The sequence below is a fragment of the Chrysemys picta genome, chromosome 4, assembly GCF_011386835.1.
Source record: "Chrysemys picta bellii isolate R12L10 chromosome 4, ASM1138683v2, whole genome shotgun sequence".
NCBI lineage: Eukaryota > Metazoa > Chordata > Testudines > Emydidae > Chrysemys > Chrysemys picta.
The window spans coordinates 27,675,698-27,688,313 of NC_088794.1; the positions used below are offsets into that span (position 1 = coordinate 27,675,698).

Consider the following 12,616-nt stretch of genomic DNA (forward strand, 5'->3'; position numbering starts at 1 on the left):
TGCCTTGCACTGGGGGCTCCCCTCTGGGCGAGGGGCTCCCCGGGGCCGGGCCAGCAGGGCTGGGGCCCAGGCCGCGCTGTCTGGACCGGGGGCCCTGGCGCGGCGCAGGAGCCTGGAGCCCGGGGCGGGGGGGACGGGACACCGCGGGTGGGGCCGGGCGGCGCAGCCCAGCGGGGGACACCTGCAGAGTGGGCTGGGCAAGAGAGACTCTCCCGGGACCACGGGGGGACGGGGGTATCCGCACTCCCAGGAAGCCCGCAGGAGTCCTGAGCCGGGCCCTGGGGTTAATCTGGGGAGGAAACGGGAGGAGCCAAGGGGGGTGGCGTGGCCAGAGGAGGAGCCAACGGGGGGCTTCTTTTTTATGTTTGCTCCCCCTACACTTAGACCCTGGCTACGCCACTGAGGGGATCTGAGGCCTGGTCTACACTTAAAATGTAGTTCGCCACAGCTACAGTGCTCAGAGGCATGAAAAATCCACATCCCTGAGTGCCATAGCTACGCTGACCTAACCCTCGGGGTAACCACAGGTAGGTTGATGGAACAGTGCTTCCCTCGACCTAGCTACCATCACTTGGGGGAGGCAGCGATGAAAAAACCCCTTCCGTCGCTGTAGGATGTGGCTCTGCTATAGGGTTATGCCAGCATTGCTGCGGCTCCATAGCTACACCACTGTAGCCCCCACGATGTGTGCTTGTCCCATGTGCCCAGCTACACACACAGTATCCCAGAGGGGGCCCAACAGGTGCCCGATTCACTAACATTATTGCTGCTTTTTTGGAGCCCAAGGGCCAGATTTTCAAAGGTATTTAGGAGTCTAAAGATGCAGATAGGCAGGCGGGCGCCTAAAGGGATTTTCGCCTAAGCAGGTTAGATGCCCAAGTTCCACTGAGATCAGTGGGAGCTGGGCATTGACTACTGAGAATGCCACGAGGTGCCGGCCTTTCTGGATCTTTAGACTCCTAAATACCTTTGAAAATCTGGCCCTACTTCCTCAGCTGCTACCCAGGAGCAGCTCCCACTGAGCCTATGGCCAATCTGCAGCGGCTGGGGAATCAGGCCTTTGTTTTGTATTTTATCCTTCTGCTAACACAGCATAGCACCTCGTTTGTCCAATTCACTGTAGCCCGGCCCTGCCTTGATGCTTCCAATTATTTCTCCACTAAAACACTCAAATCCACCTTTCTGCTTCATGCCCTGAAGCCTTCTCGTTCTCTCTCTGCTCCCCCCAGGGCCGGCGCAACCCATTAGGTGACCTAGGCGGTCGCCTAGGGCACTACAATTTGGGGGGCGGCCACCGTGGCGGTATTTCGGCGGCAGGACCTTCCACCGCCTCTGTGGGGAGCGGCATTTTGGGGCGGGACCATCCGCCACCTAGGGCGGCAGAAAAGCTGGCAGCACTCCTGCCTCCCCCACACCCTCTATGACTGTGGTAAGTGTCTAGTTCCACCCCATCTACCCTAGACCTATAACCCGTCATAGGAGCAGGTCGCAACACTGTTCCTACATTTAGTGAGGGGATGACCGGACCTGTGTGCCACACCCAGGCTACCTAGCCTTAGTCACAATCTGCAGTGACCCCATACCTTCACCAGGTGACTTCCCCACAGCACAGACTGTGTGGTAACCTGACACACATACACCATGAGACTAGCGGAAATTGCAGATGAAAAGGAAAGGCTCTCATCCCTTTTTTAGTTCTGTTTCTTGTGTCCTAGATTTCAGTCCCTAAACCATAATCATAGAATCACAGAAATGTAGAGCTAGAAGGGTCCTCAAGAGGTCATCAAGTCCAGCCTCCTGCACCCAGACAGGATCAAATAAGCCTAGACCATCTCTGATGGATGTTTTTCCAACCTGATTTTAAAAACTTCCAAGGACGGGGATTCCACAACCACCTTTGGAAGCCAATTCCAGAGCTTAACTACCTGTATAGTTAGAAAGTTTTCCTACTGTCTAACCTAAATCTGCAGATTACACCCATTACTTCTTGTCCTACCTTCAGTGGACATGGAGAACAATTGATCATCATCCTCTTTATAACAGCCCTTAACATATTTGGGTCCTCTTCTTTTCTCAAAACTAAACATGCCCAGTTTTTTTTAACTTTTCCTCATAGCTCAGGTTTTCTAAACCTTTTATCATTTTTGTTGCTCTCCCTTGGACTCTCGGTAATTTATCCACATCTTTCCTAAAGTGTGTGCCCAGAATTGGACACAGTACTCCTGAGACTTCACCAGTGCCGAGTAGAGCCAGACAGTATCTCCCTTGGTCCCCAATCTATGGTTCTGCATCTTCCTCCATTCCAATGCTTTGCTCTCCTGCACGCACGTCACACACACACACACTCCTCTGCCTATGAGCTAGGTATAAATGTCCAGGAACCCAATGTTTGCTGTAATCAAGGTGCAACTCTGTCCTTGGTAACAATAGTAGCTGTTTGAGCCAGGTCATGCTGACCAGCACCAGCCAGACCCTCCACTTCCAGGGCACCGAGATCCAATGCAGCCCAGTTCTGGGAAGTAAGAGCGTGGTTGTCAGAACTGACCCTGTTATTGCTGGCTCAGCTTCACCTGATCAGGCCAGGAGGGACCCAGGGGCCAGAAATCCTAGTAAAGAGGCTCCTAGTAAAGGGGCTGAGGGTCCCAGGCTGGGAACTAGAGGCAGCCCAGAACCAACAAACCCAGACAGGATGTTATTGCCATGAAAATAAGAGAATGAAAACAAGGGACTGGAAATCCAGGCTCCTGCCGCCCACTCCCTCCCTCCCCGCCTCAGCCAGCTGTGTGGAATGTTTGCACAACTGGCTGGGCTGTTTTTCATGAGAATCCTCCTGGGATCCCTGGATCGGGATCTCAGATTTCAGAGGAACCAGCTAGAGGAGGTCAGCAAAAAGGAATCCGCTGTCACTACAAAACAACGGCACCCCCTCCATGGCATCAGGATGAAAGAGCCAATCTGGGATGAGAGACAGGGTTCAAGAGCAAAAGTCCCAAATGAAGCTGACGGAAGATAAGGGGACTGGTGCAGTTGTGACACCAGTGCCACATTGTTAATGTGGATGCTGGCCAGAAACTGTCTTGTATTAGCACTGAAGAGAGACCTACCAACGCGTTGGTGCTTCCTGCCAGCTCAGAGCTGTGCAGAGGCTCCAGAGAGGGAACTGGGATCTTGCTCACAGAGCCATGTGGATGTTTTTGCAGGGATTAGTCTGACCCCAGGAGTTAAAGCAGCTTGAAAGAGGAGGGGGAGCGGGGAGGAAGCACTGCTTACCCAAACCTGGGAGAGAAGGAGGAGTGAAGGAGAGAGAGCTGCACTGTCCCCCCAGCCCCCCACACACTTAACATAATCCTTTTCTGAACCTTTCCTTCCATATTAGGTTCAGACAAAGATGGAAGAGAGGAGGGTTGGATTTACAGTAAGGAACTGAACTGGGAGGTACGAGATCTAGGTTCATTTTCCAGCTCTGCCACAGACTGATGGGCTAGTTGCTTTGGTCCGGATTTGTAATGGTATGTAGGCATCTAATTCCTGTTTATTTAAATGGGAGTCAGGTGCCCCTTTGTAAATACCTTTACAAATCTGGCCCTTAGGGTATGTCTACACTTTATGCTACAGTGATGCAGCTGCACTGCATCAGCTGTGCCGTGCTAGCACTTCAGTGTAAAGTAGACGCTACCTACGCCGATGGCAGGGTTCTCCCATTGGTACTGGTGTAGCTACTCCACCTCCCGAGAGGCGGTAGCAAGACCAATGGGAGAATTCTCCCATCAATCTAGTGCTGTCTACACCAGGGCTTAGGCTGGTTTAACTGCATCGCACAGGGGTGTGGATTTTTCACACCCCTGAGTGACGCAGTTATACCAAGCTCATTTCCTAGTGTAGACCAGGCCTAGGTTGATGGAAGAATTTGTCCATCGACCTAGCACTGTCAACACCAGGGGTTAGGTCGGTGTAGCTACATCTCTCAGGTGTGTAGATGTGTCATAGCTATACTGATGTGAGTCTCTAGTGTAGACCAGGCCTTAGTCTCTCTTTGCCTCAGTGCCCCATCTGTAAAAGGGAATAATAATGCTTCCTTTGTTTGTCAGGCTTTTTGGACTGCAAGCTTCTGGCACAAAGGTGGATTTCTTACTCTGAGTTGGTACATGTCTTTATATCAAAACTGGAGGCCTTTCTGGAAGATATCCTTTAGCTAGAATGACCAGATAGCAAGTGTGAAAAATCGGGACAGGGTAATAGGTACCTATATAAGAAAAAGCCCCCAAAACTGGGACTGTCCCTATAAAATCGGGACATCTCGTCACCCTACCTTTAGCCCAACACAAGATGTGAAGAACGCGGGAGGTATCATTCTGTAGTATTTTTTATGAAGGTGGTGAGTATCTGTATCTGTTTGATTACTATCATGCTGTCTGCTACAGGGGTGCCAGGAGTTAACTCAGTCCTGGGTGGATTTACATATCTGCAGGAAATTCAACACTGCATATCTGCGGGAAGGCAGACAGTGGCTTTGGATAACCCCAGTCTATACAGGTATCAATTGCTTTGAAGGTCTCCCCACCAAACTCCGATCAAGAGGCTGGCTAGTAACCCCAGGGCGGGATCCAAGCTCCCCGTCAATGTTCCCCCTCGTCATCCCTGGGGCTGCAATAACTGGGGAGTCTTATTCTTTTCGAGCACAGGAGTCAGTCACAAAGACCATCGGTCACTTTGGACAAGCAGTTCCCTCCTGCCATCCCAGGCCACACTCCCCCACACCTGCACCCACCCCCGCCCAGGCTAGAGAAGGAACAGAACTCAGGAGTCCAGACTTCTCCTGGGAAACCATTCCCCACTTCAAAGTCCCTAGGCACAGCAAGGCCAGGGCCCCCTTGTTTCCCATTGATTTCCATGCTCAGCAGCTCACAGGGTCTGGCCCAGCTCAGAGACTCTCAGCCTGAGGAACAGTCTCCCACAAGGGAAGAGCTGGGAGCCCCATTGCTGGGACCTTTCCAAACACACTGGAGACAGCTCTGGAGAAGCCTCTCCCTGGTCTGAGAGCGAGGGGCTCCTGGGGGCTGTTTGCAAATCCAATCTCCTTTGGGAGAGATTCTCTCCCCCTCTTTCTGCCTCTCCCCAGACAGACAGGGAACGCCACAGAGGAACCCTAATGCCACACACTTGCTCTGGTGATAGAGCGATGGATGGAGGATGTTCAGTGTCGTCCCTCGCCCTTCTCCTCACTCTCCAAGCCCAAGGCAGGCTGGAGAGGGTGGTGATGACCAGAGGAGTTACCCTGCCCAGCCAGGGCGATCAACTGGCTGTGAAAACAAGAGTCTGTGTTATTGCCAAGGGCCGGAGAAACTTGGCCAGCAGCATGGGGTGCAGAACACTGCCCTAGTGTGGGGGTGACAGCGCCTCCAGGATCCTGACATCCCAGCACTTTACACACCTTCCTGGAGCCTCCCAACCCCCCGGGCTGTCAGGAGTGTGCTCTGCTGTAGTGACTGGACAAGGGGATTGGGAGTCAGGACTCCTGAGTTCCATTTCTGGGTTTCCTATTGGTTCCATTGCTGGTTGTTTTCCTTTTCCTGTGGGACTTTGGGCAAGTTGCTCCCCCCCCCCCCCCCCCCCCCCCAATGTCTCTGTCCCCAGCAGTCAAACAGGGATTTAATACTTTCCCACTATTGGAAAATGCTGGGAGAATCCCCCAGCAAAAGCTGCTCTCACAGTGCTAAGCAGCATCTGACCATTAAAGGTCGGAGTGCACTGCCCAGGAGGAGGAGTGTTTGGCTCTGGGCTTTCACTTCAGCCCAGTCTATAGAGAGGGGCCCAGCCATGGAGTTTGGCTCAAGAAGACCAATTCTCCAATTTGTTAAGGGCGTTTTGAATTCCAGTCCTGTGCTCCAAAGTGCTTGGTGTCATTTGCAAATTTTAGAAGCATACTCACCACTCCATTTTCCAAATCATTAATGAAAATATTGAATAGAACCAGGACCCTGGACTGATCCCTGCTGGATCCACTAGGTACACCCAAACATGGAGAAGGGCTCCTGGAGTATGAGCTTTCAACCAGCTCTGCACCCACATTACACTAATTGCATCTAGACCACATTTCCCTAGTTTGCTTGTGAGAATGTCCTATGGGACTGTGTCAAAAGCCTTAGTAACACAAAGATAGATCACATCTACTGTTTACCCACCTCCAGTAGGCCCGGCGTAACCCTGCCAAAGAAGGAAATAGGATTGGTTTGGAAAGATTTGCTCTTGACAAGTCCTAAGAACCAAATTATCCTGTAGGTGCTGACAAACTGATTGTTTAATAATGTATTCCAGTATCTTTCCAGCTATGGAAGTGAGGCTAGCTAGTCTGTAAATCCCAGGGTTCACTTTGTTCCCTTTTAAAGATAGGTCCTGTTTTGTTAATGGATGGGAAGATGTTCTTTTTCAGGGATCTCAGACGAGAACTGGGGCACAGCACCTGGTTTGTTAAGGCCACAAAAATGGAGGCAGGAACCTCTTCTCTCCTGCTGGCAAAGAACCCCAGGTACCTAAAGGACAGGGACTCACATCCCTGAATGGGCTTTAAAAAAGGCAACGGTTAAAAAATTTGGCCCCGACCATTTCTTGTTTCCACAGACTAGACATTTTAGCAAACTTTGGAATTCCTTGGTGCTAAACACCATGAAACTCCCCTTTCTCCTTCACAGAGGGCTTTAACGCCCCTTATCTCACTCAGGCCTTGGCTACACTCACAGATTCACTCACGGCAGCACTGTGAAGCGCGAGAGAGCTCTCGCAGCGCTGCAAGTACTCCACCTCTCCGAGGGGAATAGCTTGCAGCGTTGCGAGCGAGCGTGCAGTGCTGCAGGTGCTGATTACACTGGCGCTTTACAGCGCTGCACTCGCTGCACTCGGGGGGGTGTTTTTTCACACCCCTGAGCGCAGCAAGTGCAGCGCTGTGAATTGCCAGTGTAGCCAAGGCCTAAGGCTCACGATTGCCCAGAGTTTGAGAATTGTCCCTGTTCCCACTGGACAGATGGGGCGGACCCTGAGGTACAGAGAAGGGAAGTGACCTACCCAAAGACCTACACAGGAAGATGTTGGCAGAGCCAGAAAGAGAAGCCACCTGACTCCTGTTCTAATGGACAACAAACCCCCCAGAGGCAGGGATAGAGCCCAGGAATCGAGATGGTGGGGAAATTTCATTGAAACCGTTTCTGTCAGAAAATCCCATTCAGACTAAACCAGTTTGTTTCTTGAAATCATAACAAGTGGGATGAAAGTACTTTGCAAAAATATTTTGTTGAAAAACAAAAGCATCTCCTGTTTGTCACAGTGTGTTAAATTGTCTCGTCGCACACAAAGAGGAGACACTTAGATCTCGAAAATTAGATAAGATGCTTCAGTCTGAGCTAAGTAGTTGCTGCTCTTAACAATTTCAAAATAAAAAAATACAAATAAAATAGAATATTTCAGCTATTCTATTATGTCATAATCTGATCTGAGTAAATGTGATAGGACACCTCATATTATGCACTACTCCTAGTGATACTCTCCAATGGATCCGCATCCTCCACCCACCGTGAGGTAGGTAGGAGCGGATCATTATTATCTCTACTTGAAAGAGGGAGAAGCTGAGGCTGAGAAAGGAGAATTGACTTGTCTTAGGTCACACAGCCAGTCAGTGGCAGAGTTGGGAATGGGACCCAAGAGCCCTGATTTTCAAACTAACCATCAGATCTTGAATTTCATACATTGATGTCCTGAATAAAGTGCTCTCAGATGAGCTCCAGACCAGCAACAGTGCACAGTAATTATTCTGCAAGTATTTAAGGAGAACCGGAATGTTAGAGAGAATCATGAACTGCTCAGAGACAATTAATGTAGAGAAGCAGCAAAATTCGTCAAACATATGACTGGTTATGACTTATTTACTTGGTCTTAAAAGAGAACAACAAGGACCTGAGTCTCCTCCTGTCAATAACCCCCTGCTCAGCCAATCAGGGTAGAGACTGAGGACGGGAGGCTGAGGGTTCTCACCAGAGAGCCCAAAGGATGGCCCAGGTCACTGGTGGGGATCACTGCCCGAGCACTATTTCAGCCCCACATTTTTGGGTGGACCTCCCACCATGGGAGCTGCAGAGCACTCCCCCATCACACACACACACACACACACACACACACACACACACACACATATACCCCTCCTGGTGTTGGGAGGGTAATAGGAGAAAGGCGTTGGGAGGGGAACAGGAGAAAAGTGTTGGGAGGGGAAAAGGGGAAAGGACAAAAGAAGCAAGAAAAGAAGAGAAAGGAGGGAGGGATGGAGGAAAAGATGAAACAAAAAGGACAAACCCTAATGTCCCCAGTGATTCTAAGGCTTGGTCTACACTAAACCCCCAAATCGAACTAAGGTACGCAACTTCAGCTACGTGAATAACGTAGCTGAAGTCGACGTACCTTAGTTCGAACTTACCGCCGTCCAGACCCGTCAGGCAGGCTCCCCCGTCGACTCCGCGTACTTCTCGCGGCGAGCAGGATTACCGGAGTCGACGGGGAGCACTTCTGAGTTCGATTTATCGCGTCCAGACAAGACGCGATAAATCGAACCCAGAAGTTCGATTGCCTGCCGCCGAACCAGCGCGGTAAGTATAGACAAGCCCTAAGGGACAAAATTCTAGGTGCGGAATAAAATTCTGCCTCCTTAAGCTGGTGTTTTCCACGCCTAGAATTCAACTGTCACCAGATGGATCAGACTGAACAGGTTTCAAACCTCGAGGAGGCTCTTACCTTCTAAACAGGGACGTCTGTTTTCTGGTAAAATCAGTAAAAGGAAAGGAGAAAACTCAAAAGAGGTTCCTCCTCGCGCTCACGTACGTGAACCCGAATACTCTCTCAGTCCTCAAAGAGAGACCTCGAGAAGGAGACTTGCTGAAGCAAAGCCACAGGGGTCTCTGAGGTTTCCCTGGCCCCTTGCCCCTGTCCTGCTTGGCTGATGTCAGCATCTTTCTGTGAGGTCACCACCTCCCCACCACCTTTGACCAATAGTCTGAGGTCCTGCAAAAGGCCTTTGTGATGTCACTTCCACACCCCTCCCTTGCTGTGCTAATGTCTTGCCGCTGGCCAGGCACTTTGGAGGTTTGAGCTACTCCCTGTGGATCACCCCACTCAATGAGTGTTCATTCTAGGAAGCAAGCCGGCTAGACAGTAAAACATCAGACACTGCTCCCAATGCTACACTCAGTTTTTCAGACATTTGTAGACTTTATGGCCAGAAGAGACCATTAGAGCATCTAATCTGACCCCCTGCATATCACAGGCCTCTGGTATGACACAATAGCTACTTTTTGGGCAAACACATTCCCGAAAGGCATTTAGTCATCATTAAGTGACATCAAGAGATGGAGAACCCACTACTTTCCTTGGTAGCTTATTCCTGTGGTGAATCATCCTCGCTGTTGAATATTTGTGCCTTATTTGTAATATGAATTTGTCTCTTTTCACCTTCCAGCCATTGGGTCTTGTTATGCCTTTCTCTGCTAGATTAAAGAACCCTTTAATACCCAATTTTTTCTCTCCATTAAGGCACTTCAACACTTCAATGAAGTCACCTTTCAATCTTTTTTTGATAAGCTAAAAAGGTTGAGCTCTTTCAATAGCTCACTAGAAGGCATTTTTCTCCAGCCCTCAGAACATTTGGTGGCTCTTTGCTGCCCCAGCTCCAATTTCACAACATCTTTTTCAAACAAGGACACCAAAACTGGATGCAATATTCCAATATCAGTCTCACTGATGCCGTGTCACCTCCTGTGGTGTTATTGACATAATCTGTAACTGTATAGATCACAGTTGCAACCACTGTTATATATTTGCAGCCAATATTGTATAAAGTTGTCGTGTAAGGGGTCTATGGAGAGGTTATTATTGTCTGATTATAATTATGCTATCTGTATGTGTGTATCATTTTTGTAGTTGAAGTTATGAATATTGGCTCTATACTGTCTATATTTCAAACTTGTGCTATGCTTCCGGGGAGCACCCGAGACAAGTTGGTGTCAGCTCTACCTAGCCTGCTTGATGGCCCATTAAGGACCATCAGCTATACAATCGACCCATTGAGAGAAGGCAGATACACCTTGTGACTCAGCAAGGTACGCAGGGACCTGCCTATGGACTGAACTCTAAGGTTTTTCTATGCCACATGCTGGATAGAGTGTCCTTGGGACAAAGAAAGCAAAGACCACATGGCAAGAGACTATAAAAGGCTGATGCCTCGCCTCCATCTTGTCTTCAATCCTGCTTCATACCGCTGGAGGGACTTTGCTACAAACTGAAGCTCTATACAAAGGATTGAATGACCCATCCCAGCTGTGGATGTACTCCAGAGACTTGATTTGAACCTGCAGTTTATTCTATCACTGCTACAAGCCTGAACCAAGAACTCTGCCATTACTGTATGTAATTGATTCCATTTAACCAATTCTAGCTCTCATCTATATCTTTTTTCCTTCATGAGAAAACCTTTAGATTTTAGATTCTAAAGGATTGGCAACAGCATGATTTGTGGGTAAGATCTGATTTGTATATTGACCTGGGTCTGGGGCTTGGTCCCACGTTTGATCCTGCCCGCTGACGACCGAGGTCTATCGGTGTTATAAGTGGGGGGTTGTGACATTATTGACATGAACTGTGACCGTATAGATCATTGCTGCAACCAAGGTCCTATTGTTGCACCAAATCTTGTACGAAGGAGGTCATGTGAGGTGTCTATGAAAAGGTTGTAATTTGCTGCTTATGATTATGCTCTCTGTATGTATATCATTTTTGAATTTGAAGTTATGAGTATTGGCTATGCACTTGTATCTCAATGTGTTTGATTTTAAGTAGCATTAGTGAAGCATTTGGTCAGTTTCTTGAGAAAGGAATTTTCAGATTAAGTGCCCAAACAAGAATCACTTAACTCACAATGGACCTTGGGGGACTCCAATCCACGTATGAGAAGCCTTCTTGGGAATGTTCAAGGTAGAATGTGAGCAATGGCTGCTCTACCTGTAAAGAACTGAGTCATGCATGGACATGTGACTTGCCCATGTGACTCCAAACTCCACCTTGCTGTTGTGATTTTCCGCAGTAAGAACAAAGGGGTCCTTCCACAGGACAGAGGATATAAAAGGCCCTGGAAACCCCTCCATTTTGTCTTCAATCCTGCTTCTTACCTCTGGAAGAACTTTGCTACAAACTGAAGCTCTGAACAATGGACCGAATGACCCATCCCAGCTGTGGATCTACTCCAGAGACTTGATTTGTGCCTGCAGTTTATTCCATCACTGCTACAAGCCTGAACCAAGAACTTTGCCATTGCTGTATGTAATTGATTCCTTTAACAATTTTAACTCTCATCTATATTTCTTTCTTTTTATGAATAAACCTTTAGATTTTAGATGCTAAAGGATTTGCAACAGTGTGATTTGTGGGTAAGATCTGACTTGTCTATTGACCTGGATCTGGGGCTTGGTTCTTTGGGGTCCTTTGAGAGAACCTTTTTTCTTTTACTGGGGTTGTGGTTTTCATAACCATTCATCCCCATAACGAGTGGTGCTGGTGGTGATACAAGGGAACTGGAATATCTGAGGGAATTGCTTGTATGACTTCCGATCTGCCAGGGGGGTAAAACCAAAGTCCTCTCTGTATGGCTGGTTTGGCGTGCTTTAATAGTAAAAGACACCCAGCCTTGGGCTGTGACTGCCCTGCTCCAAGCAATTTGTCCTGAATTGATAGTAGTGTCCCGCCAGAGGCCGCATTGTTACAGGGGTCATCCGGGATTCCAACTGAGAAGTCTCTGAAGCTCAGGATTCGCATCCTCAGCTAGGGGAAGTATGTAACCCACATACCTTCTGAGTGTGGTGGTGTGTCCCAGCTAGTGGCACCAAGACCACTTAGAGGGAAAGATAAAACGAGTCTTCTCTACAGCCTTAGCTAACAGCCAGTTGGCTTTTAGTTCATGCTGTAGAGGCCCATGCACTAAGCTCCAGAGGTCCCTGGTTCGATCCCACCCACCGATGACCAGGATCTGTCAGCGTTACAGAGGCAGCTGCCACCCTAAGAAGGAGAGAGCTGTCCATGCCATGCCTGGCTGCGAAGAGGTGCCAAGCAGTGACACCCTTCAGAGCTTCCTGTGATAAACTGCGAACTTTGGACAATAGCGGGGTGGTAGGAAGTGTCACCCCCTTGTGTTGCCCTCAGAGTGGCCTGGGTCAGAGCCCAGTGGGAGGCCCTGGGCTCCCTGACCATCTGCCGCGCCCTTCCCCCCCGAAGGGCCGATACCCTGACCACTAGGCAACATCCCCACAAGCGAAGGCCATCATGAGGCATCCGTCTTTGAGAGTTTGCAGAGGATGCAGAGCAGAAAGGGGAGAGAGGATGAGGGTGGCTCTTGGGGATAGGGAGGGAGGGAGCCCTATGGGAATCTCTTGTTTACCACCATCAACCCAATGATCAGATCACTGATGCCTAGAATTTTCCCTGACATGTTGTAATTGATTGGATCTAGATTTTAAAATGGTTCCCACATTTGCAGACGGAGAAATGTCAGCGAGTTGAGTGGAAGGCCATTGCAAGCCCAGCTAATTATGCA

The 12,616-nt window shown here is 49.2% G+C and overlaps 1 long non-coding RNA gene across 1 annotated transcript; it reads left to right on the forward strand.

Moving 5' to 3' along the window:
• Nucleotides 1-3,336: 3,336 nt before the first annotated feature.
• Nucleotides 3,337-11,431, forward strand: LOC135982940 (uncharacterized). The gene is made up of 2 exons (XR_010600436.1): nt 3,337-4,533; nt 9,568-11,431. It is a non-coding gene; the product is annotated as an uncharacterized LOC135982940 (long non-coding RNA).
• Nucleotides 11,432-12,616: the final 1,185 nt, after the last annotated feature.